Genomic DNA, 27,835 nt, shown 5'->3' on the forward strand with positions numbered 1-27,835 from the left:
GATCTGTAAAGATACCTATTTTAAGAAATAAAAAGGCCGGGCGCGGTGGCTCAAGCCTGTAATCCCAGCACTTTGGGAGGCCGAGACGGGCGGATCACAAGGTCAGGAGATCGAGACCATCCTGGCTAACCCAGTGAAACCCCGTCTCTACTAAAAAATGCAAAAAACTAGCCGGGTGAGGTGGCGGGCGCCTGTAGTCCCAGCTACTCGGGAGGCTGAGGCAGGAGAATGACGTGAACCCAGGAGGCGGAGCTTGCAGTGAGCCGAGACCGGGCCACTGCACTCCAGCCTGGGCGACAGAGCGAGACTCCATCTCAAAAAAAAAAAAAAAAAAAGAAATAAAAATTCACCAGTCTTCTGGGTGTTTCCAAAAGAATATTTGATTTCCTCTGGACACCCAGAGGTCTAAGATTTTGCATTTTTACTCAGGTGTGCTGGCACTGGGCTCAGTGCGGCCTCAGTCTTACAGAGCTTTGAAGGATAAAGGTATGTGTGCACTGTTGGCGTAATGTGGGGTGTGGCTTTAATCAGGGTGTGTGAAAGTGTGTTTGGCTGAGTACCCCACAGGGCTCCTTGGCTTCTCGCTCACCTCTCTGCTGCCTCTCTTTCCACTCTTCCTCTCTCTGCTGCTTAATGAAAAGGGTAGACATTTGAGGGCCTTCAGATTATTAGGCCTTTCTCTGAGTGTGATCTTCTTCCTTGAGAAAGTGGAAAGATCTAATCTAGAAACCTAGTTGCTCTGATTTGCTGTTTCAGACTGCAAGGTGGTGACTGTAGTGCCTCATAGTCTTGCCCCACTCAAAAAATAGTCCTAGGAGGATTTATAAAGGTGTTCGCTTTGGTTGAGGAGGTAGAGTTGACCCAGAAATTAAAACACATGCTTTCTCGTGACTTTCTTCAGCTCACACTGTTCCTTAGGCCTCAGCTTGCCTATTGGTAACTCTTGTGTTCTAGGAACTATCTTGCAGGAATAAGAGAGTCATTATTGGTAAAATGCACTTAAGAGAATACTCATGTGGACCTAACATACAAAGATAATAGTATAGAGTAAGATTGCATCCAGTTAGAAATTACATTTCATTGTAATAGATATCTTGGGAAAAAAAGCAACTTGAATAAATAGGTTTATTTTTTCTTAGATAAAGGAGCCTAGAGATAGACAGTCTAAGGTCAAATTGGCAATTCAATAACATCATTAATATAACCAGGCAGCTTTGCCATTCTGCTTCACTAGCCTTGATATATTCCCTCCTGGTCACAAAACAGCTATTGGAACTCCAGCCACCACGTTTGCATTCCCAACATTGAGAAGAGTAGAAGCCCTAGGTATCTGCCAGCTCAATTAGTCCTGCCTCTGTAGGAACTTTCCTTAAGCCTAACAGAGAAATTCTACTCACATCTCATTGATCCAAAGTTGGCCATGTCACCTGCCCTATTTGCAGATGAGGTTGGGAAATGGTATTTGTTCAGCTTGAGCCCACGGCCACTCCCACACCCAAATAGGATTCTGTTAGTAAGGAGGAAGGAAAAAAAAAAAATATTCGGTGGGCAATTAAGACTTTGCTACAAAAATACTAGAAATTAATTTGTACCTTTTTTGCTATAATTAGGGATTTCCAATATTTACAAATTTGAGAGTCAGGACTTCTATCCACGATCAAATTATTTCATTCAAAGCAAGAAGGGAAAAATGCATATTTGGTGGTCTACTAAGACTTTGCTATAAAAATACTATAAATTAACTTATACCTTTTTTGCTATAATTAGGGATTTCCAATATTTACAAATTTGGGAGTAAGGGCTCATATCCATGATCAAATTATTTCATTCAAAGAAAGAAGGTTCTCAAGATGGCAAGCAACAGGGAAAGTCCTGGGATCCAAGTGGCTGAGTTGAAGGGCAGGAAATATTTCTTCACAAGTTGCCATCTGTCTTCTGAGCTGGTTCAACCCTAAAAATAATTTATGGTAGTAATTAGCTTATATACATTGTATAGCAGTCTACCATACAATCATTAGCATGGTCATGGCCCTGCTTATTCCTCTTTGTACCCGAGTCAGGTGGGATGAACAGTATCATCCCCATTTTTCAGGTGAAAAAGATGAGACTCAGTTAAAATGACTGGCCCATGGTCACCCTGTGGTATGGCTGGGACTTTAGATCATCTGACTCCAACCCCAAAGTCCTTCCTTGACACTATCTATCTAATAATAATGTATATCTATGTATGTTTTCATTCTTATTTATTTATTTATTTATTTATTTTGAGATAGGGTCTTGCTTTATTTTCCAGGCTGGAATGCAGTGGCACTATCTCTGCTCACTGCAACTTCAACCTCCCAGGCTCAAGGGATACTCTCTCCTCAGCCCCCCACATAGCTGGGACTACAGGGGCATGCCACCATGCCCTGCTAATCTTTTTGTCTTTTGTATAGAGATAGGGTTTCATTATGTTGCCCAGGCTGCTCTCATTTCTTTTTTAATAGACAGGGTCTCACTCTGTCACTCAGGCTGGTGTACAGTGGTGCAGTCACAACTCACTGAAACCTCGACCTCTAAGGCTCAAGAGATCCTCCCTCCTCAGCCTCCCCAGTAGCTGGGACTACAGGCATGAGCCACCACGTCCAGCGAATTTTTAAATTTTTGTAGAGACAGTGTCTTGCACCGTTGCCCAGGTTGGTTGAGCTCCTGGGCTCAAGCAAGTCTCCTACCTCGGCCTCCCAAAGTGTTAGGATTACAGGCGTGAGCCACCATGCCTGGCCCCATATCCGTTTTCTAATGTGAGAAACACACTTATCTCTCCCATTTCATTTGATCCTCATAATAACCATGTGAGGCAGGCAGAACTGTTCTCAACAATACCATTTTATAGCTGTGGAAACTACAGTGGTAGTTTTTAACAGTGATTAAGTAACAGGGGCAGGACTTGAACCCAGCACTTTAAAATCATTACAAGGCCCTTTCTACTGAGATGAGCCCTTCAAAACAATGGGTGTACCTCATGAGGAAGCCCTTCTCACATGTTCACACTCAGTGTGGCAGTGGGCTTCCTGGGGCCACTCCAGAGCAGACACAGGACAGAGGCTGGCTGGGCTCAGAGCGTCTGGGAGGGCCGGGTGGGAGGTTACCTCTCTCCCCTCCCCACCTCCCTTGCAGGGCCTTGAACCACTGCACACTCCCCGGTGGGACCCCAGGGTTCCCCCAGCAGCCTCAATGTAAATCACATGAAGGAAGAAAAAAAATGTTCCCGAGGGATTGCCCGGAGAAATGTTTTCTTTTCCCAGGAGATATATTTGACACAAGATAAAGGGGCTGTGTGGAAAACAAACTTCCCAATGTTATGCTTGTATTACTGCTTGCTTTTCACCTCGCTCCCCCCGCCACACACACACTCGTGCATTTGAAGATACCACGTGGTAAAATGAACTGCCTTCTATGGGGATTTGCTTTCTGCAACGTGTTCCTCTCAGGGACTACTGTCTTGGTTACCGTCTTGATTTGGCATCCCCAGGCCCCACTGCCCCTCCAAATGGACAAGGGCCCCAAACCTTGCTCGCAAGCATTTCCAGGAAAGGACAAATATTGAGGTAGGCTTGCTTTGAAGTTTGACCCAGATACCTGAGGACTCAGTGAAAATTCTTCACTTCTGGCCCCATCGTCAGCAGCACCATAGGCAGCAGATTTGGTTTCCTCAGCCTCCTCTCAGCCTGGCTAGAGTGAGCTCACCTGACCAGCTTCCCAGAGCCCCTGGATTCTAGCAGAGTGGAGCAAAGCCACCATCCATTCTGCTCCTTTTCACCCCGGAGAGGTGTGCAAGTGTCAGAAGATGAACAACCGGTTCCTGGAAGAGTCCAGCACTACCTGCCCTCAGCAGGGACGCTCTATAACCAACCTGAGGTTTCTGCAGCAGGCAGGACAAGAGAGTCCATTTCTGCCTCTTCAGAGGAGTCCTCCCTGATCTGCCCAGTCAGGAGTAATGAACTGTCCTCTTTAAATTTGGAATACTCCTTGTCTGTTTCACTCATGCTTGCGCTGCCTTATTCTGTAGGTTAAGTCTCCTGATACATGGTGTTAGCCATCTCACCGCAAGCACACCACCCTCCCACCACCCACTCCCCTTTTCCTTAATAACTCCAGTGCAGGGTCCTTGGAAACACCAAATGTGTCTTATCCCTTGGGCTGTCCTCCATCGTGCCCGAAACATTTTCTTCTTGATACTTATTTTCATAACTCGGGAAGCTACCACATGGCTGGCAATGTGCTGGGTGTTTTGTGTATCTGCTTTCAGTCTACCCTTCCAGGCTTCTAAGCGGTATTCATGATCACCGCTTAACAGATGAGCACAATTGTTTCATGATCATTTAGTAACTTCCCAATGTCACTCAGAACCAAAATTTGAACCTGGGACTATCTGATGGAAGCTTGTAGGAAACAACCCGTGGGCAGTCAGTCGACCGCCAGCCAGTGCTTGTTCTAGAGCACAACGCCAGCTTGCCACGTCTCCATGAGTCTCCTTCTGGCTCAGTTTCCCAACTCTGTGGAGGCCCTTCTGCCATACATAGGAATGACTCTTGGTCTATGAATCTTGCAGCGAGAAGAATGTCCAATAGTAGAGGGAGCTGTAGTGAGCCCCGTTCTGGCTCTGTCACAGAGCTCTAGCTTCCCTATGTCCCTCTTTCACCTCCTCTAGGCAATCCCTTCCACCTCCAGGCTGGGACAGCTGGTGAAATGGGACTTCCTTCAGTTAATTAAAAAGGGCCTTCGCTGACTCCTAGCAGAGACCCAGAATAGTCATCCAAGAGGGCTTACAAAACACTCTCTGGATCCCTCATGCGCTGAGAAATCCAGACCAGCTGGATGACATTTTCCTCTGAATACTCGTAGGGCTACAACAATTAGGAGGAAAGGGCTTGGCACCACGGTGTTGGGGTGGAGTCCAGCGCAGAGCTCTGGAGGAGCTGCCCAAGGCCGGGGTTGACCTCCTTTCTCTGCCCCGCAGTGCGCCCCTGCCCCAGTGGTGCCTCCCGGGCTCTCCAGTGCAGTGCCAAAATGCTGTAGGTCACTGGTCAGGACTCCGGCTGGTTTTGGCTTCTTTTCCTGCAATTTTGCAAAGGAGGCAGTAGAATTAGATGGGGAGAATTGGAGATCCAGAGAAGCAAGCAGATTTAAGCTGGAGTGAGTGAATGATTGCACAGGTTTCAGAGTCTGTGAGTGTCTCAATTTCCATAGCTGTAAAACAGGAAGAAAAACTCGGCTTCTCTAGCTGCTCAGGGCATGTTACAGGTGAAGGAAATGATAGGGTAATGGTAATACTTCCTTAAATTTCCTGAACCCACGAGCGTCGCCATGCAGAGCCTTCCTTTTTTTTTTTTTTTTTTTTTTTTTTTTGAGACGGAGTCTCGCTCTGTAGCCCAGGCTGGAGTGCAGTGGCCGGATCTCAGCTCACTGCAAGCTCTGCCTCCCGGGTTCACGCCATTCTCCGGCCTCAGCCTCCCGAGTAGCTGGGACTACAGGCGCTGCCACCTCGCCCGGCTATTTTTTGTATTTCTTAGTAGAGACGGGGTTTCACCGTGTTAGCCAGGATGGTCTCGATCTCCTGACCTCGTGATCCGCCCATCTCGGCCTCCCAAAGTGCTGGGATTACAGGCTTGAGCCACCGCGCCCGGCCATGCAGAGCCTTCCTAACCAGCCCAACATCCCCTGCACTTCTCACTCCAACAGTGGAAGTGTGCTTAGGAAATGGAATTATAAAGTTCCTCTGATTAAACCATAATCGGGAAGACAAATCTGCTGTGAAGACATACAGGATTTCAGTCCAGAAAGGAATCGTAGAGTTCATTTATTATAAGGATATCAAAACTAAATAGAAATCGTATTTAGAGCATCTACTGTCTGAAGTTTTCCATTCCTGTAGCATGGAGAATCAGGAATCGATCAGGTAGTGGCAGCATCCTCTCTCTGAAGACCACCGTTTACTTCATAAGGATCACAATATTGTTCGCAAGACCCGTGTGGAGTGAAAGGAAGACAGGGACTGTTATCCTGATTTTTGCACACTTGCAAATGGAAATATAAAGACGTGAATCAACTTTGCCAGAGTTGCACAGTAAGCTGGGGGGGGAACTGAAATACAAGTCAGGCCTCTGCCCTGACATAGGGCCACATGCACAAGTTGCAGTAAACTTTTTTTTTTTTTTTTTTTTTTTTTTGAGACAGAGTCTTGCTCTGTTGCCCGGGCTGGAGTGCAGTGGTGGGATCTCAGCTCACTGCAAGCTCCGCCTCCCGGGTTTATGCCATTCTCCTGCCTCAGCCTCCCAACTAGCTGGGACTACTGGCACCTCCCACCTCACCCAGCTAGTTTTTTGTATTTTTTTTTAGTAGAGACGGGGTTTCACCATGTTAGCCAGGATGGTCTCGATCTCCTGACCTCGTGATCCGCCCGTCTCGGCCTCCCAAAGTGCTGGGATTACAGGCTTGAGCCACCGTGCCCGGCCATCAAATTATAACAGTCCCCATCTCTAAATAAAATACAAAAGCTCTTCATCACAACGCATGGTAAGAACAGGAAAAGGGCCACTAAAAATACCAAAAATACGTTCTGCAATTTTATGGTAAACTGTGAAAAGCATGAAAAATTATATTATAAATTACAAAAATATGTGCTTGAGAAAATAAAATGTGGGTTATAGTTTCTGCTTTGTGCAAAATGATTAATGAACAATTGATGTGTTTGGGTGTAAATTTTCTTGTGCAATTTTATGACGGCACCATAAGGCATCTTTCAATTAATTTTTGCCTTTCGAAGTGCAGTTATGGAGAGGGTCACTTTATCCATTATGCTAAGGGCTCTTCCTTAATTCTTTGATGCTGAAATATGTCTGTTTGAAGCCCGACACCCTCTTTGTTAATTCCCCCTTTGGCGTCCATTCCCTTGCTAACTCCAGTTCCCGGCTCTGCATGTGATTTCAGGAGTTCCCCCGACATCTCTTTAATCAACCTGGTAAGATTCCGTATCTTCTGCAAGATTTGCAATTTTATTTTGCAAGGATACAGAAAGGGATGTTAAAAAGGGACATTTGAAGGTGTACTAATGTTAGGTCAGTTCATTAACAAGTATTTTTGTGTTGGTATGACATTTCCCCCCTGGTTTATTTCATAACTCAAAGTTTGGGACAATGAATTTTCAGATGACAAGTGTTGTTCCTCCACATGCCCCTTTATTCCTAGCCCACCTTGGGAGGATCAAGTTATGTTGGATTATTTTTCAAGCGAGGCATCTGAGCTTGTCCCTCCGGTCCTCGTTCATTCTTGATTCTCTTTGGGGCCTGAACAGTTGGGGAAGACTCCACGCCAAGCGCAGTCTCTGAACTCCCACCGATCTTTGCCTAAGACATTGTTTCCAGACTGAAAGTCTGAAAAAAGCAATCGTGCAATTTCTGGTTTTCATAGTTTTCCCTTTCAGGCCGCGCTGCAAGGCTGGGCCTAGTGCTGCACAGCTGGGGAGAGGGAAGGCAGACTCCTCTAATTTCAGGCCAGATGCTACTGCTTCTTTTCCACCACTCCAGTCATTCAGTGAATACTGACTGAGTGACCTGGAAGAAGGCACTCTCCTCACAGGTCAGGTAACACTTCCTTCATTCACCTTTTCAAGTAGTTATCTATCCAAGGGGCATGTACTGAATAACTAGTAAGTGACAGACATAATTCGAAGTGTCATGAAGGTAGAAGCGAGTATGACATAGTCACTGCCTCCAAGGAACTTAAAACATAGTTGTAGAGAAAAGAGATATACTTGAGACATTTATTAACAGTTATCGTTAGTAGTTTCAAATGGTTATATTTTTAAAATGTATTATTATTTATAATTACATCTCCTTTTGTCTCTTAAACTTTCTTTGAGGTGAATTGGATTAGTATTATCACTGCCTACTTTATGGGCCAGAAAACTGAGGTTCAGAGTAACTTGCATTTGGTAGAGTCAGGTTTCTCCGTATTAAGTTCAGTGGTCTTTCTAAAACATCCATTTGTTAACCTTTATAAAAATGTCAGAGTTACTCTTCAGCCATAAAAAAGGAGTGAAGTATTGATCCATGCTACATGTATGATCTTTGAAAATGTTATGCCAAGTGAAAGAAGCTAGACACACGAGGTCACATATTACATAATTCCATTTGTATGAAGAATCCACAATATGCAATTCCATAGGAACAGAAAGGAGACTGGTGTTTGGCAAGAGCTGACAACGGGGAGGAATGGGAAGTAACGGCTTCATGGGTTTTATTTCGGGGTGATGAACAGGGTTTGGAACTAGATAGAAGTGGAATTGTACAACACTGTGAACGTACTAAGTGCCACTGAATTGTTCACTTTAAAATGGCTAATTTTATGTCACGTAAATTTCAGTTCAACTTAGATAATGTTAAAAAGATACTGGTTAATTTTGCTGTGAACCTAAAACTGCTCTTAAAAATAATGTCTTAAAGGAAAATATCAGAGTCAAATAACCATAGAAGAGATGACAGGAGCCCAGGTGTGATTAGGGCTGAGGACCACGTGCAGGGCACCCACCGGAAAGGTGGTACTGACTTTGCTTTTCCACTAATTGGCTTCCCCTGTGGACTGAGAAATAAAGAGGTTGGCTGGGCCATGCTTGCCTCTGACGTGCTGTCATGGTGCCCGGGCATTCTCCTTTGGAACCCTTCCTGTAGTTGCTTCTGCATGTGTGACTAGCTGTTGGCTGTCTGTCTTCACCGTTAGCCTCTTAGCTTCTTGAGGGCTGGCCGTTCTTTTTCTTGTTTTCTTTTCTTTTCTTTTTTTTTTTTTGAGACGAAGTTTCACTCCTGTTGCCCGGGCTGGAGTGTAATGGCGCAATCTCATCTCACTGCAACATCCACCTCCCGGGTTCAAGGGATTCTCTCCTACCTCAGCCTCCCGAGTAGCTGGGATTACAGACATATGCCTCCATACCCGGCTAATTTTGTATTTTTAGTAAAGACGGGGTTTCTCCATGTTGATCAGGCTGGTCTCGAACTCCTGACCTCAGGTGATCCATCCGCCTCAGCCTCCCAAAGTGCTGGGATTACAGGAGTGAGCCACGACGCCCGGTCGTTCTTTTTCATAACCATCTCCACTAACTGCTAAGCACAGAGCAGGAACCCAGTAAACAAAAGGCGCACTGGTCCTAGTCCTCTTCCACTCCTTAATTGCTGTGCTGCCTGGGGCAAGTGATTGAACCTCTCTGGGCCTCAGTGCCTGGGCTTCTGATCTTCACTCAGTTGTCTTCCTTAGCTCTGCTGACGGATGTAATGCGAATGATAAACCTGGCTTAAGTGCGTTGCTGCTGAGTTACTCTCTAACATGATGTTGCTACCTCTGTGCATTTCTTCATTGCTGTCAGAAGCCTCGATTTGTTCTGAGTGAATGACACCAACGCAGTATCTTTGTGAAACCAGTGAGGATTTTCTCTCTCGGGATATATTGCCACTTCCCGTTGTAATCCATAGGGCAAGAAGGCGCAGTGAGAATAGGCCGCGTTTCAATGAGTAAAAGGTTAAAATCTTAAACCTCAATGAGCTGATGGGAGAATGCTGTCTGGCCTTTTATGCACGGCCCCTTCTTGGGTACAAAGCTCTTTTCCGTTTTGTGTTACGCCTTAACCTCAGGGCAGCAAGGCAGGTACCAACCTTCCGCATTCTATAGATTGGAAAACGGGCCAAGACAAATATCTTGTTCAGTCCCCACAGTGGGTCAGTGGCTGGGCCGAAATTAGACCTAAAGTCCGTGAGCACAGTCTCCTCTGGAATGAGCTGCTGAGTCAGGCTTCAAGGGTTTCTCCTGGAGATCTTCAGCAGACGGGGGACAGTCGCCATCTGGAAAGAGTTAGTTTCACTCCTGCCAGGAGGCCGGAGGATGGACTAAATGACCCCTGCAAGTCCCTTTCTGCCCTAGGCCTCTCCAGTTACCTTCTCTCATTTCCAGCAAACATGCTTTCTCTAGGGAAAAATGAATCCGGGGCTCTCGGGTCCCTTGGGAGTCTGCAAAGATTTCACTTTCCAGTTTGGGGAATCTGAGCTCCATGAGAGAAAATGCTCAGCGCGCTGTCAGAAGGAAACATTGCAACCACACGCTATATATTTAGATTCTTCCTAGCAACAAAGCCTCCTGGCGGATGCAGGCCGAGCTGGGAGGCAGGAAGCTTGACTCCTCCTCCTGGGTCCTCTACCCTCCCACCCCCACAAGGCCCTTGACTGGGTGACTTCTCCGCCTAAGGCCTGGGTCCCCTCCCTACCTGGCATGGTCGGTTGAGGTTAATGAGGCTGTCCCTGCAGAGCCCCAGCTTTATCCTTAGGGACTTCAGAGTCTTGTACAGCTCTGAGAACGTGGGCCGTTTGTTTCACATCTTGTCCTGTCCTGAGTCTTACTTCTCTGAGTTTCTATTTTCTGAACCTAACCTAGGACACATGGCCTGACAAAGGATTTCTCTGATGCTTTGGGGTTTAAGGTTAATGATGACAGTAGTCTCCATTTAAATGATTTGACACATCTCTACTTTGCTGGGCATTTTACACGTGTTATTTCATTTAATCCCATACCAACCACAGAAAGAAGTGAGGTTCAGAGAGCTTTCATCCAAGACCATCTTGCTAGTAAATAGCAAAGCAAGGATTGCAACCCCGTCCCGTCTGACTCCACAGCTCATACCCTTTACCGTAACACTAAGTTCTGAGATATAAGTCTGGGCTTTGTAAAGAGTCACATATCATTTTGACACCAAAACACTGGTATTTCCCAGACCTTCTTTTAAAAGCTTTTTATAATGAAAGTTTTCAAACATTCAGAAAAGTTATAGGAATAGGAAATGAACCCCCCATCCCCCAGATCTGGCCGTTACCAATGTGCATCTCTCCATTTCTCCTTTTTCTTTTCTTCATGCAGTACTTTAAAGAAAATTCCTGACATTGTGTGTCATTTTGCTCCTAAATACTTCCATATGTAGCTCTGAAAAGAGGGGAGAAGGGAGGTAGGAAGGCGGGGCTTCTTATATAACTACAAAACCACATACCTCACACAAATAATAATGTCTTATCACCTAATACCCAGTTCAATTAAAATTTCTCCTAGTGTCTTAAAAACTGTCATTTTGTATTTGGCTTGTTCAAATAAAGGTCCAGCGAATTCACATATTGCATGTGGTTATGTCTCCTCCTAAGCCTTTTAATTTGAAATTGTATCTGGTTTTTCCCTTTTCTGTGGCATTGATTGCTAAAGAAAGTGTGCCCATCGTCCTGCAGACCATGCCACATTCTGGATTTGGTCGGGTTGCCTCCCCGTGGTGGTATTTACTTTGTTCTTCTATCGCCTGTATTTTCTGCAAAGGTATAGATCTAAAGGCCTCATGAGGTGCACTTTGCAGCAAGAACACCACATAGATGGCACAGAGTACTCCCTGTTGCCTCATTCAGGAGGCACATACTACCTGGTTGTCTCAATTTTAGTGCAGAGAAAGGTTCATGGGTTCAGACTGGTTTCCAGGTATTTTGACAGCTCGTAGAGACAAAAGATAGAACATTTAAATTCCACAGTATCTGAGATTATCTGGACTATCTACCATATTCCCTCGGATGCCAGGTTTGAAGGCTGCTCTGAGTTACATTTAAAAACCACAGTTTTGCAGCTTTAATGGGGCTGCAACCTTTGCCTAAAGCCTTCTTTGCTTAGGAGAGAAGAGTCTCATCTAAGATGTGGTAGAAGAGCTGTCAGCCATTTATAAGTATAGGCAATTTTTCCTTTAAATGGTATCCTGTGGGTGTGATCCGCATTCATGAGCTAGTCATCCAGAAATTAGAAAGTGCCGGGCGGACTCCCTCCAGAGGGGTGTCCCAGAGACAGGAAGCATGAAGCAATCGAGGAAGAGCCTGGTGCAGGTCCTGCTGGCTGAGGGAGGTAGCTTGAGAAATCGTGGGGCAGAGAACCTGGAGAAATGGAGCTACTGTCAGAAGAAGGGAGCTGGAGGAGGCAATACGTTGGCAGAACCTGGACTGAGGAAGAGACTAGTTAGAGAGGCTGTATGCAAGGAACTTCATTGAGAGTGAGAAACCCTAGCAAAGCACAGAAAGAGTGCTTGGGACTTGGGAATTATCTGTGGAACTCAGCCAGAAGGGACTCAGCAGCATGGAGTCCTCAGCAGGAAGTGCTCTTATAAATAATCTATCCCACCCCTCTCTTTTGCAGATGAAGATAGTGCGGCTGAGAAAAGGGAAGTCTCATTTAAACTGATGTAGGACTGGGCGTGGTGGCTGACATCTATAATCCCAGCTGCTCAGGAGGCTGAGGCAGTAGAATGGCTTGCGCCCAGGTGGTCGAGGCTGTAGTGAACTATGATCCTGCCATTGCACTCCAGCCTGGGTGACAGAGTGAGACTCTGTCTCAAAAAAATAAATAAAATAAAAAGTGACACAGGGCTGCAGCTAGGACAAGAGCCTAGTTCACCTGGTTCACACCAAGCACTTCCCACTCTACCACACCGCATGTCCTTCTTCCTCAAGAACCAGTGGCTGCCACAGGGAGAAGTCTGGCAGGCCTGAGGTGAAGAAGTTCCGAGCCGAGAAGCCAGACTTCTTTTGTGGTAAACCAGATCCAGCCGAACATCTGTGCCAAAGCTGGTTGCCTATAATTTGCTTAAGTCAGTATAGCTTGTGCCCTGTTACTCCTTTTACTGTGTGAACAAACTCACACAGATGACGATGTGCTGTGGATTAGAGTAACTATAGAAGGTGAGGTGCAGGCTGGGGCCAAACAGACCTTGGTCTAGGTCTAAAGAATGACATCTTCGCACATCCTCATCCACTGAGCCATTACGGCCATCAAGGCTGCAGGGCAGGAGTAGACCCAGGCACTCCACAGAATGGCGATGTTGCTCATGGTTTCTTGGCAAGAGACGCTCTCCTCCTGGAGGGCTGGGACTTTTAATTAGTCACCTATATATTTCTAGCCCTTAGCAAAGAAAGTGACACATGATAATAAATGGTACTTAATAAGTACAGGAGGTTGAGTGGGTGAATGAATGAATGAAGAAATACCCAAAGAGGTAGAGCATCTTGATCATGACTTCATAGTCTCCTTAATCTTCACCTCCTTTCTGATCTTGGCTTCGTATCCAGAACAGGGAGCTTCCCATAGTGGTGCTGACTTGACCCCCTCCCCGCAAAATGTGACAAATCATGTATTCCGTCATTTATTTTTTGTAAGTCAACATCCAAAAGCTTACGTAAAAAGTTTAATTATGTAGTTAAAATAGAAACACTTTTCAGATTATTATAAATATTAAAAATTTTAAATAAAATTATTCGGTCTTGCCAGGCGCGGTGGCTCATGCCTGTAATCCCAGCACTTTGGGAGGCCGAGGCGGGCGGATCACGAGGTCAGGAGATCGAGACCATCCTGGCTAACACAGTGAAACCCCGTCTCTACTAAAAATGCAAAAAATTAGCCAGGCGTGGTGGCAGGCACCTGTAGTCCCAGCTACTCGGAGGCTGAGGCAGGAGAATGGCGTGAACCCGGGAGGCGGAGCTTGCAGTGAGCCGAGATCGTGCCACTGCACTCCAGCCTGGGTGACAAAACAAGACTCCGTCTCAAAAAAATAAATAAATAAATAAATAAAAATAAAATTATTCGGTCACATGTTTACATCATATATCCAATGGTAAATAGTTGCCATAAATATTTGCTATGCAATATCTCACGTTTTAAAAATTGTAAACCAAACATATTCTTCTGTTTGTTGTTGTTGTTGTTGTTGTTGGAGACAGGGTCCTGCTCTATCACCCAGGCTGGAGTGCAGTGATGTGATGATGGCTCACTGCAGCCTCAACCTTTCTGGGCTTAGGCGATCCTCCCATCTCAGCCTCCTGAGTAGCTGAGACTACAGGTATGCACCACCATGCCTGGCTAATTTTTGTATTTTTAGTAGAGGTGAGGTTTCACCATTTGTCCAGCCTGGTTTTGAACTCCTGGGCTCAAGCCATCTGTCTGCCTCAGCCTCCCAAAGTGGTGGGATTGCAGGCATGAGCCACCAGACCCAGCCCAAATTCTTCTGTATAGTTGGAATTCTTATATTGTTTCCTTTTCATTTTAAAATTATACTTCTATTTCACTTCACCTGCCAAAATTTTCTTCAACAAAAATGTGTTCAAAAACATAATATTTTGTTAGAACTATTATGTTCTAGTTGTTGAGATTGTTCTGTATTAGGTTATAATGACCATTATTTTTAGTACATAATTGATGAAAATATAAAATATTATACATTCTGATATGACTTACAAAAAAACAAGTACCAATATAGACAACATCTTGGTTCATAAAACAACCTCAACGAATCTAAAAGAATTGGAATAATACAGTGTGTTCTCCAACCACAGTGGAATCAAAGAGAAATAAATAGCAGAAAGATAACAGAAAAATATAAAAACACTTCTAAATAATCCATGGGAAGAGAGGAAGTCTCAAGGGAAATCCAAAAATACATTGAACTGGAAAAAAAAATGAAAGTACTGCATATCAAATGTTATGGAACAGAGCTAGGCAGTGCTGAAAGGAAAATATGTAGCCACAAATACTTATATTAGAAAAGAGGAACAGTCTCAAATCAAAAACCAAATACCCTACCTCAAGAACCTGGAAAATAAAGGGCAAAATAAACCCAAAGGCAAGGAGAAGGAAAGAAACACTAAAGATAAGAACAGAAATCAATAAAATTTAAAAACAGAAAACCAATAGATAAAAATCTAAAACAAAGAGCTGGTTATTTGAGAAGATCAATAAAATTGGCATACTTCCAGCAAGACTGACCCAGAAAAGAGAAAAGACACAAATGACCAATATCAGGAATGAAACAGGAGATACCACTACAGACCCTGAAGGTGTCTAAATGATGACACACGAATGCTACAAAAAACTCTACTCTCATACATTTGACAACTTAGATGAGATGGACCAATTCCTCAAAAAACACACACTATCACAGTTCACCCAAAATGAAATGGATCATCAGAATAACTCTATAACCGTTTAGCAAATTAAATTCACAATTTTGAAACTACCAAAACACAAATCTGCAGTCTAGATGTGTTTCACTGGAGAACTCTACCAACCTTTAGAGAGGAATTAATGCCAATTTTATACCATCTCTTGCAGAAAACTGAAGAGGAAGAGTTTGGCAGACTTTATGAAGTGAATGTTACCCTGATACTGAAACCAGAAAGAGACGCTACACAAAAGGAAGGCAGGAAAGGAAGGAGGGAGGGAGGGAAGGAGGGAGAGAGGGAGAGAGAGAGGGAAGAAAAGAAAGAAAGGGAAGCTACAGACCAATACCTCTCATAAATATAGTCACAAAAATCGTTGATAAAATATTAGCAAATAGAATTCGGGCAATATGTAAAAAGAATTATACACCGTGCCAATGCGATCTGTTTCAGGGAAGCAAGGCTGGCTTGATATTTTAAAATCTTAATGTAATCAATCATATTAACAAGCTAAAAAAGAAAAATTACATAAGTATATCAACCAATGGGGAAAAAAAGCATTTGACAAAAATCACCATCCATTTATGATAAAAAACGCTCAGAAAAAATTCCCGATATTGGTCATTTGTGTCTTTTCTCTTTTGTCAGTCTTGCTGGGACAGAGAGGAACTTCCTCAACTTGAATATCTACAAAAATCTGTAGCTAACATTATACTTAAAGGTAAATGGCCAAATGTTTTCCCTCTAAGTTTGGGAACCTGACAAGGATGTCTGTTCTCAACACTCTTAGTCAACATAGTGCTGGAAGTTCTAGCTAGGGCAAAAAGGGAAAAAAGGAAATAAAAAGCATACAGATTAGGAAAAGAAAGAAAACTGTATTGCAGATGCCATGATTCTCTATGAAGAAAGTTCCAAGGAATCTTCAAAACAACTTCTAGATCTAATAAGTAAGTTTAGCAAGTTTGAAGGATATGAGGTAAACATACAAAAGTCAATCAATTGTATTCCTGTATTCTGGCACCAAGTATGTGGACACTAAAATTAATGACAATACCATGTACGATTGTTCAAAAAAGTACTTAAATCTAACAAAGCATGTATAGGATTTTTGTTACACCAAAAACCACACAGTGCTGAAGAAATCAATCAGATCTGTGTAAATGAAGAGATATACTGTGTTTATGTATTGAAAGATTTAACTGATGAGTGTGGTGGCTCACTCCTGTAATCCTGGCACCTTGGGAGACTGAGGTTGGGGGATTGCTTGAAGTCAGGAGATGGAGACCAGCTGAGGCAACAGTGAGACCCTGTCTTATGCACCTGTAGCACTAGCTACTTAGAAGCCTGAGGTGGGAGGATTACTTAAGCCCAAGAGGTTAAAGCTGCAGTGAGCTATGACTGCATCGTTGCATCCCAGCCTGGGTAACAGAATGGGACCCTGTCTCTAAATTTTGAAAATAAACAAAAAAATTTAACATAGGCTAAGCATGGTGGCTCATGCCTGTAATCCCAGCACTTTGGGAGGCTGAGGCAGGCAGATCACTTGAGGCCAGGAGTTCAAGACCAACCTGACCAACATGGCAAAAACCCACTTCTACTAAAAGTACAAAAATAAGCCTGGCATGGTGGCAGGCACCTGTAATCCCAGATAGGGGAGGCTGAGACAGGAGAATCACTTGAACCCAGGAGGCAGAGGTTGCAGTGAGCAGAGATCGCGCCACTGCACTCCAGCCTAGGTGACAGAGCATGACTCTGTCTCAAAAAAAAAAAAAAAAAAAGGTTGTACATAATAAATATGTTAATTCTCCCCAAATTGATATATACATGTACAGCACAGTTCTTATTAAAAATCCCAGCAAGTTTTTTGGTAAATATACACCAGAGTACTCTAAATTTTATACTTTAAGGCAGAGGAGCTAGAACTGCCACAATTTGAAAGATAAATTGGGAGAAATTAGTCTACATGATTTCAAGACTTATTTTACAGCTACAATAAAATAAGATTGTGTGGTAGAAGAAAAGACATATGGACCAATACAACAGAATAGAGAACCTAGAAATAGCTCCACACAAATGACCCCAAATGCTTCTTGACAAATGTACCAAAGGAATCGATGGAGGAAAGATAGCCTTTTCTTTCTTTTCTTTTTTCTTTTTCTTTTTTTTTTTTTTTGAGACGGAGTTTTCTGTTGTTACCCAGGTGGGAGTGTAGTGGCGCGATCTCGGCTTGCCTCAACCTCCGCCTCCCAGGTTCAAGCGATTCTCCTGCCTCAGCCTCCCGAGTAGCTGGGATTGTGGGTACGTGCCACCATGCCTGCCTAATTTTGTATTTTTAGTAGAGACAGTGCTGCTTCATGTTGATCAGGCTGGTTTCGAACTCCCAACCTCAGGTGATCTGCCTGCCTCGGCATTCCAAAGTGCTGGGATTACAGGCATGAGCCACGATGCCCGGCCGAAAAGTAGCCTTTTCTATAAATGATTTTGAAGCAATTAGACATCCACAGACAAACAAAATACAGAATAATTTTTTTTTAAATCCTCAAGTCTCATACCTTATGCAAAAGTTAACTCAAAATGGGTCAAGATTTAAATGTAAAGCTATAAAATTTTTAGAAGAAAATCATCAGGGCTGGGCACGGTGGCTCACACCTGTAATTCCAGCACTTCTGGAGGCCGGAACGGGCAGATCATGAGGTCAGGAGATTGAGACCATTCTGGCTAACATGGTGAAACTCCATCTCTATTAAAAACACAAAAATTAGCCGGGCATGGTGGCACACACTGTAGTCCCGGCTACTCGGGAGGCTGAGGCAGGAGAATCACTTGAACACAGGAGGTGGAAGTTGCAGTGAGCCGAGATTGGGCCACTGCACTCCAGTCTGGGCAACAGAGCAAGACTCAGTCTCAAAAAAAAGAAAAAAGAAAGAAAGAAAAAAATCATCAGGATTTAGGCATAAACAAAGAGTTCTTAGCCTTGACATCAAAAACTTTTACTCTGCAAAAGACTCTGTTAAGAGGATGAGAAGTCAAGCTACGGACAGAGAAAATATTTACAAGCCACATATCTGATAAAATACTCATGTCTGGATTATATAAGGAACTCTGAAAACTCAGAAGGAAAAAATCAATCCAATTAGAAAATAAGCAAAAGACATGAAAAAAATTCATTAAAGAGAATCTACAGATAGCAAATAAGTACATGAAAAAATATTCAATATCATTAGTCATTAGGGAAATGCAAAAAATCATAAGATAGAATTACATACCTATCAGAATAGCTGAAATAAAAATATTTGAATTAGCTCATTGAACTCGCCTGCAGCTCTCGGGGTTCCTGTGTCTTTCTTCATTGTTGGAGCCAGGCCTACGTGCCAGCAACCATGTTGAAGGGACCTGCAGTTGGTATTGATCCTGACACCGGCTAGTCTTGTGTGGGTGTTTTCCAGCATGGAAAAGTAGAGATAATTGCCAGTGATCAGAGAAACCAAACCACTCCCAGCTATGTCACCTTTACGGACACTGAACAATTGATTGGTGATGCCGCAAAGAATCAAGTTGCAATGAACCCGACCAACATGGTTTTGGATGCCAAACGTCTGATTGCACACAGATTTGATGATGCTATTATCCAGTCTGAGATGAAGCATTGGCCCTTCGTGGTGGTGAATGATGCTGGCAGGCCCGAGGTCCAAGTGGAACACAAGGGAGAGACCAAAAGCTTCTATCCAGAGAAGTTATCCTCTATGGCTCTGACAAATATGATGGAAATTGCAGAAGCCTACTTTGGGAAGACTGTTACCCATGCTGTGGTCACAGTGCCAGCTTACTTTAATGATGCTCAGCGTCAGGCTACCAAAGATGCTGGAACTATTGCTGGTCTCGATGTACTTAGAATTATTAATGAGCCAACTGCTGCTGCTATTGCTTACGGCTTAGATAAAAGGTTGGAGCAGAAAGAAATGTGATGATCTTTGACCTAGGAGGTGGCACTTTTGATGTGTCAATCTTCACTATTGAGGTCTTTGAGGTCAAATCTACAGCTAGAGATACCCACTTGGGTGGAGAAGATTTTGACAACCGAATGGTCAACCATTTTATTGCCGAGTTCAAGCGCAAGCATAAGAAGGACATCAGTGAGAACAAGAGAGCTATAAGATGCTTCTGTACTGCTTGTGAACGTACTAAGCATACTGTCTTTTCCAGCACCCAGGCCATATTGAGGTCGATTCTATGTCTGAAGGAATCAACTTCTATACCTCCATTACCCATTCCCGATTTGAAGAACTGAATGCTCACCTGTTCCATGGCACCCTGGACCCCGTAGAGAAAGCCCTTTGAGATGCCAAACTAGACAAGTCACAGATTCATGATATTGTCCTGGCTGGTGGTTCTACTTGTATCCCCAAGATTCAGAAGCTTCTCCAAGACTTCTTCAATGGGAAAGAACTGAATAAGGGCATCAACCCTGATGAAGCTGTTGCATATGGTATAGCTGTCCAGGCAGCCATTCTGTCTGGAGACAAGTCTGAAAATGTTCAAGATTTGCTGCTCGTTGGTGTTACTCCTCTTTCCCTTGGTATTGAAACGGCTGGTGGAGTCATGACCATCCTCCTCAAGTGTAATACTACCATTCTTACCAAGCAGACACGGATCCTCACTACCTATTCTGACAACCAGCCTGGTGTGCTTATTCAGGTTTATGAAGGTGAGCGTGCCATGACCAAGGATAACAACCTGCTTGGTAAGTTTGAACTCACAGGCACACCTCCTGCACCCCGAGGTGTTCCTCAGATTGAAGTCACTTTTGACATTGATGTCAATGGCATCCTCAACGTCTCTGCTGTGAGTACAAGAGTACAGGAAAAGATAACAAGATTACTATCACTAATGACGAGGGCTGTTTGAGCAAGGAAGACTTTGAACGTATGGTCCAGGAAGCTGAGAAGTACAGAGCTGAAGATGAAAAGCAGAGGAACAAAGTGTCATCCAAGAATTCACTTGAATCCTATGCATTCATCATGAAAGCAACTGTCGAAGATGAGAAACTTCAAGGCAAGATTAATGATGAGGACAAACAGAAGATTCTGGACAAGTGTAATGAAATTATCGACTGGCTCGATAGGAATCAGACTGCCGAGAAGGAAGAATTTGAAGATCAGCAGAAAGAGCTGGAGGAAGTCTGCAACCCCATCATCGCCAAGCTGTGCCAGAGTGCAGGAGACATGCCAGGAAGAATGCCTGGGGGATTCCCTGGTGGTGGAGCTCCTCCCTCTGGTAGTGCTTCCTCAGGGCCCACCATGGAAGAGGTTGATTAAGCCAACCCAAGTATAGATGTAGCATTGCTCCAGACATGTAAAACATTGAAGGATCTAAATTTGTAGCAAATTCTGTGGTAGTTTAAAAAAGTTCAGCTGCTATATAGTAAGTTACGGGGCATTCTCAATATTTGAATATGGAACACACACACAGGGGAAGGAAATAACATCGCACTTCATAAACACTGTATTGTAAGTGGAAAATGCAATGTCTTAAATAAAACTATTTAAAATTGGCACCATAAAAATATTTGAATTAATAATGCAAGAATGTTTCTTCTCACCACTCCTATTTATCATCATACTGGAAGTTCTAGCTAGTAAGAAAAGAAAAGGAAATAAAGGGTATAGAAATTGAGAAGAAAGAAAGAAAACTTTATTTGCAGATTATATGATTGTCTATGTAGAAAATTCAAAAAATTCACATACACAAAAACTTGATCTAATAAATGACTATACAAGGTTGCAGGATACAAGGTTAATATACAAGTCAGTCGCTTTCCTATATACAAGCAGTGAACAGTTGGAATTTATAATTAAAAACATCACCGTTTACATTAGCACCCCCAAAAATGAAATACTTAAGAATAAATCTAACAAAATGTGTGCAAGGAAACTACATGAGAAAAACTATAAAACTCTGATGAAAGAAATCAACAATCTAAGTAGTTGAAGAGAAAGTCTACGTTCACCAACAGGAGATTCAATGTGGTTAAGATGTCAGTTCTTTCCAAATAATCCATCAGTTCAACGCAATCACAGTCAAAATCCCAGCAAGTTATTTTGTGGATATTAACAAACTGATTCTAAAGTATATATGGGAAGGCAAAAGACCCACGATACCCAACAAATATTGAAGTAGATAAAGCACAAAGTTGGAGAACTGACACTACCCAACTTCAAGACATGCTATAAAGCTATAGTAATCAAGACTGTGGTACTGGTGAAAGAATAGACAAATAGATCCATGGAACAGAAGAGAGAGCCAAGAAATAGACCCACATAAATATAGTCTAACGATCTTTGACAAAGGACCGAAAGCAATAGAATGGAGAAAGGACAGTATTTCCAACAAACATTGCTGAGAACAATCGGACATACAAATACCAAAAAACAAAACAAAACAAAACAAAACAAAATGCAGACCTTACCCTTTTCACAAAAAAATAATTAATAGTGGATCATGAACCTAAATGTAAAATGCTAAACTGTAAAACTTTTAGAAGATAATATAGGAGAAAATCTAGATGATCTTGGGTTTGGTGATGACTTTTTAGATACAACATTAAAAGCACAATCTATGAAAGAAAAATGTGGTAACTTATATTTTATTAAAGTGAAAACTGTGAAAGATACTATTAAGGGAATGAAAAGACAAGCCACAGACTGGGAGAAAATCTTTGCAAAACACATATCCGATAAAGAATTTGTGCACAAAATATACAAAGAACTCTTAACGCTCAACAATAACAAAATAAATAGTCCAATTAAAAAGCGGGCAAGCGGCAGGCGCAGTGGCTCATGCCTGTAATCCCAGCACTTTGGGAGGCTGAGGCAGGCGAATCACAAGGTCAGGAGATCGAGACCATCCTGGCTAACACGGTGAAACCCTGTCTCCACTAAAAATACAAAAAATTAGCCAGGCGTGGTGGCGGGGGCCTCTGGTCCCAGCTACTCGCGAGGCTGAGGGAGAAGAATGGCGTGAACCCAGCAGGCAGAGCTTGCAGCGAGCTGAGATCACGCCACTGTACTCCAGCCTGGGCGACAGAGCGAGACTCCATCTCAAAAAAAAAAAAAAAAAAGTGGGCAAAAGATCTGAACAGACATCTCACCAAAGGGGATATACAGATGACAAATAAGCATATGAAAATATGCTTAATATCACACATCATTAGGGAATGCACATTAAAATATCAAGATACCATGGCATAGTCATCAGAATAATAGTGAAAATTCGTAATACTGACACACCAAATGGTGAGGAGGAGGTAGAACAGTACCAACTCTCATTCATTGATGGTGGGAATGTAAAATGGTATAGCCATTTGGAAGAATGTCTTTTTTTCTTTAATAGTTTTTGGGGAAACAAGTGGTGTTTAGTTACATGGGTAAGTTCTTTAGTGGTGATTTCTGAGATTTTGGTGCACCCATCACCCGAGTGGTGTACACTGTACCCAATGTGTCGGATTTTATCCCTCATCTGAATGTCTGTTTCTTAACGTAGTCTTCCCATATGACCCAACAGTTACACTTCTCGGTATTTACCCAAGTAGTTGAAAACATAGCCACACAAAAATCTGCATATGAGGCCGGGCACAGTGGCTCACGCCTGTAATCCCAGCACTTTGGGAGGCCGAGGGGGGCAGATCACGAGGTCAGGAGATTGAGATCATCCTGGCTAACACGGTGAAACCCCGTCTCTACTAAAAATACAAAAAATTAGCCGGGCGTGGTGGTGGGCACCTGTAGTCCCAGCTACTCGGGAGGCTGAGGCAGGAGAATGGCGTGAACCCGGGAGGCAGAGCTTGCAGCGAGCTGAGATCACGCCACTGCACTCCAGCCTGGGAGACAGAGCGAGACTCCATATCAAAAAAAAAAAAAAAAAAAAATCTGCACATGAATGTTTATAGAGGATTTATTCTTAGTTGCCACAACTTGAAAGTAACCAAGATATCCTTCAGTAGATGAATAGATAAACTGTGAGACATGAATTCAATGCAGTATTATTTAGGGTGAAAAGAAATGAGCTATCAAGCCATGAAAAGACATAGAGGAACCTTAAAAGCTTATGGTTATGTGAAAGATATCAATCTAAAAAAATCACGTGCTGTGTGATTCTAACTAGATGACATTCTAGAAAAGGTGAAATTATAGACACAGTAAAGATAGTAGTTGCCAAACGGTGAGGGGGACGGAGGGATGAATAGGCAGAGCACAGAGGATTTTCAGGGCAGTGAAACTATTTTGCAGAGTGTATTTGGGTGCTGTGTACCTATTTTGATATTGTATGGGGGATGCATGATACATTATGCATTTGATAAAATCCAGAGAACTTTATAACAGGAAGAGAACCCTAGTGTAAACTGTGGACTTCAGCTAAAATAGATCAATATCTAGATTATAATTAAGTTCATAATGTATCAAATTAGTTAACAAAAACTGTAACTAATAATTTAGCGAATAATACATCCATGTTGATTTGTTTATTGTAACAAATGTACTACATTAATGGGAGATGGTACTAATGGAAACTGCTGAGGTGACGGGGGAAGAGAGGGAGAGGAACTCTGTGGAGACTCTGCACTGTGTTCAATTTGTCTGAAAAAATATAACTGCTCTAAAATACATCTATGAACTCTTAAAAATAGTTAAATCTTCCATAAAGGAGAATTTTTTTTTTTTTGAGACGGAGTCTCACTCTGTCACCCAGGCTAGAGTGCAGTGGCGCGATCTCAGCTCACTGCAAGCTCCGCATCCCAGGTTCAAGTGATTCTCCTGCCTCAGCCTCCCGAGTAGCTGGGATTATAGGCGTCTGTCACCACACTCGGCTAATTTTTTGTATTTTTAGTAGAGACGGGGTTTCACCATCTTGGCTAGGCTGGTCTTGAACTCCTGACCTCGTGATCCACCTGCCTTGGCCTCCCAAAGTGCTGGGATTACAGGCGTGAGCCCGGCGCATAAAGGAGAATTCTAGTAATTCTAAATAATTTATGCAGATATTTCTCCCTCGAGGAGATGGGGCTTAACTCTTAACCATTTGAGTACTGGTTGGCCCTTGGAAACTGGCCTTTGGACCGTAAAGTGTGGAAAGGGAGGAAGAGGTGAACTTTATAGGAGAGAGACTTGGCAAACGCCCTTAGCCAGGTGATAAGGTCGACATCATCAGTCATGTCAATTGCATGTATGCCCCTTCAATACCATGTGGTGGGAGTGGCACTGCCCTTTGTGGCTATCCTTCCAAAATCCATTACCCCAGGCTTGCCATGAGAAAAACATCAAACAAACCCAAATTAAGAGATATTCTACACAGTACCCAGCCAGCATTCCTCAAAACTGTCAAAGTCATCCAAAACAAGGAAAGTCTGAGAAACTCACAGACAAGAAAAGGCTAAGGAGACATGACAAAGAAAAGTACTGTGGTATCCAGAGTCAGAGAAAGGACAGCGGGGCAAACTAGTAACGTGAATAAACTGCAGAGTTTAGTTAGCACAAGTGTGCCGGTGCCGGCTCCTTAGTTGTGACAAAGATTCCATAAAATGAAGAGATGTTAACAGTAGGGGAAACCGGGCGAGGGGTGTATGAGAAATCTGTACGATCTTCACAACTTTTCTGTAAATCTAGAACTATCTTAAAATTAAAATTTGACTTAAAATAATGTGGGAAAAAATGGTGACAGGCCAAATGCTGGTGAGGATGTAGAGAAACTAGATCACTAATACATTGTGGAGGGAACGTAAAATGGCACCACCACTCTGGACGAGTTTGGCAATTTCTTTAAAATTTTAAACACACAATTACCACGTGATCCAACGATTGCATTTCTGGATATTTATCCCAGAGAAGTGAAAGCTTATGCTCACGAAAAGCTTGCACACGAAAGTTTATAGAAGCTTTCTGTGCCATAGTACCACGCTGGAAACAACCCAGGTGTGTTTCAGTGGATGAATGGTTAAACAGACCATGGTACATCCACAGCAGGGAGTACTACTCAGCAGGAAAAAGGAAGGAGCTATTCATATACTCCACAACGTGGATGGCTCTCCAGAGACTTAGGCTGAGAAGAAAAAGCCAGTGTCAGAAAGTTCAATGTGTATGAGTCCATTTATTTAACATTCTTGAAATGACAAAATCACAGAAATAGAGATGCAATGAGTGATTGCCAGAGATTAAGGGTGAGAGAATGCAAGGAAAGCAGTTGTGATTATAAGAAGGTAACTTCAGGAATTCTGGTGGTGACAGAAATGTTTTGTATCTTGACTGTATCAATATCAATATCCTGGTTTGCCCCGCAGTGCAAGACCGTCTCAAAAAAAAAAAAATAGTAATGTATCTCTTTTATTTTATTTGAGACGGAGTTTCACTCCTGTTGCCCAGGCTGGAGTGCAATGGCCCGATCTCGGCTGACCGCAACCTCCGCCTCCCAGGTTCAAGCAATTCAAGCGATTCTCCTGCCTCAGCCTCTGGAGTAGCTGGGATTATAGGTATGCACCACCACGCCTGGCTAATTTTGTATTTTTGGTAGAGATGGGGTTTCTCCGTATTGGTCAGGCTGGTCTCGAACTCCCGACCTCAGGTGATCCACCCGCCTCGTATCTCTTAATGAAATGAATAAGGCATTTTTTTGTTTGTTTGTTTGTTTTGAGACGGAGTCTCGCTCTGTCACCCAGGCTGGAGTGCAGTGGCACGATCTTGGCTCACTGCAAGCTCCGCCTCCCAAATTCTGGCCATTCTCCTGCCTCAGCCTCCCGAGTAGCTGGGACTACAGGCACCTGCCACCACGCCTGGCTAATTTTTTGTATTTTTAGTAGAGACGGGGTTTCACCATGTTAACCAGGATGATTTCGATCTCCTGACCTCGTGATCCACCTACCTCGGCCTCCCAAAGTGCTGGGATTATAGGCGTGAGCCACTGTGCCCAGCCAAATAAGGCTTTTATCTTTAATTAATTCATGTATTCATGCATGATAATACTTGTTATTAGAGTTAGACAAGGAATAGCATCCATTCTATTCCTACTTTTCATTTTTATAGAAGTAATGCTGGGAAACCTTGTTCACGTAAATAAGTTTGGATGGAGTTTTTTTATAGCAATATGATTTAGCTCTCTGAACTCTTTCCAAGTTCTATGCCAAAAATAACATACTGCCCTATCATCAAGAATTATTTTTAATAATCTATCAGCTGACAACTCCATTAGGTCCTCTCCTGATATTGTTGAAAGCAAAGAATTGGAAAACATCTGACTTGCAAATATTTATTACCTAGTCTTCGTGGTCATTAAGTCCTCTTTTTCTGGGAAATCACCTAAAATACTTTATCAAGACTTATTAAATGATTGTTAATTATGCTTGTTATTCTTTCTCATAAAGGCACCTTCTAACTTGATATACTTTAAAAGGGTCGAAGAAATAGAAGTATTTTTCATTTCAATATAAGTTTACCAAAACTTTTTTGTACATTGATTTTGTACTATCATATACTTTATTATGGAAATTTTAAGAGCTGAAAATTTAGCACATTCAATTTAAGGTAATTTAGCCCTTTAAGGTAATGGTTGAAGTGGGTCATAAAATTAATTGCCCAGAGTAGACTATTCTTCGTCCCCCACCAAAACACTTAGTTTTTCTTTTTCTTTTTTCTTTTTTCTTTTTTTTGAGACAGAGTTTCTCTCTGTTGCCAGGTTGAAGTGCAATGGCGCTATCTCGGCTCACTGCAACCTTCACCTCCCGGGTTCAAGCGAGTCTTCTGCCTCAGCCTCCTGAGGAGCTGGGACTACAGGCATGCGCCACCACACCCAGCTAGTTTTTGTATTTTTAGTAGAGACGGGGTTTCACCATGTTGGCCAGGATGGTCTTGATCTCTTGACCTCGTGATCTGCCTGCCTTGGCCTCCCAAAGTGCTGGGATTACAGGCATGAGTCACCGTGCCCGGCCAGTTTTTATTTTTCAAGCCAAATCAATGAGTTAATATATGTCCCCAAGACAAGCATTCTGCATTCTAAGTCTAAGACAGTAGATAGATTAGATTAGATAGATGATAGATAGATAGATAGATAGATAGATAGATAGATAGATAGATAGATAGATAGTGATAGAGCATGAAACTGTACCATGAATTTATCACCGGGATGAAATAATGTGCCACCACCCTCAATACTTCCTACCTTCACTAACTTTATTTTCATGAGATTTGCATGATGACAACATGTTCTTTGACAATCCTTGGGGGAACGATGAGGGGAGTCATTAGACAAATATTGTTATCATATTTTTGCCTTACCACACAACCTCTCTGAATTCAAAATACTCCCAAAATAGGTTAAACCACCCCGCATCTAATGCCATGCTTTGCCTGTCACAGACATATGTATAAGACAGAGGGAGACACAAGACCTTAGAGATCTATGTTGCCTTCATTAATATTTTCAGTTGTCCTTTTTTGGATGCCATGGAAGTTTGTACACTTGGCCTAATGCACCATAGTAAGTAAGATTTGGGATGAGAGAGAGTTAACAGGTTTTTTCCCCCTTTCTGTAAAGTAGGAAAAGGGCTATTGAGAAAGGGCAGCCAGGACTAGAGAACCAGCCTGACCCCCCAGCTGCAGGTGCACTGTCTGCTAGATCAGTTCAGGGGAAGGCAGATATGGTATTCAGGGTCTGGAAATGGAGTGCCTTAAAACAATTCATGCCCAAATACCCCCTGGGAAGTCTTCCTGTCTCTTCAGGGACACTCACACTGCAGGTTGTAAACCGTGGTTCTAATACCTGCTCCTTGCAAA

At 43.0% G+C, this 27,835-nt stretch overlaps 2 protein-coding genes and 1 pseudogene across 3 annotated transcripts in view; all 3 read left to right on the forward strand.

Moving 5' to 3' along the window:
- TIGAR (TP53 induced glycolysis regulatory phosphatase) overlaps window positions 1-27,835 on the forward strand; it is a 1,172,566-nt gene that overhangs the window by 905,337 nt on the left and 239,394 nt on the right. The window lies entirely within an intron of this gene.
- The window catches only part of CCND2 (cyclin D2), a 734,493-nt gene that overhangs the window by 505,583 nt on the left and 201,075 nt on the right, over window positions 1-27,835 (forward strand). The gene's annotated exons all lie outside the window — the stretch shown is intronic.
- LOC126931734 (heat shock cognate 71 kDa protein-like) lies at window positions 18,404-20,355 on the forward strand (annotated as a pseudogene). Its single transcript, XR_007717910.1, has one exon. The product of XR_007717910.1 is annotated as a heat shock cognate 71 kDa protein-like (transcript).

The sequence above is a fragment of the Macaca thibetana genome, chromosome 11, assembly GCF_024542745.1.
Source record: "Macaca thibetana thibetana isolate TM-01 chromosome 11, ASM2454274v1, whole genome shotgun sequence".
NCBI lineage: Eukaryota > Metazoa > Chordata > Mammalia > Primates > Cercopithecidae > Macaca > Macaca thibetana.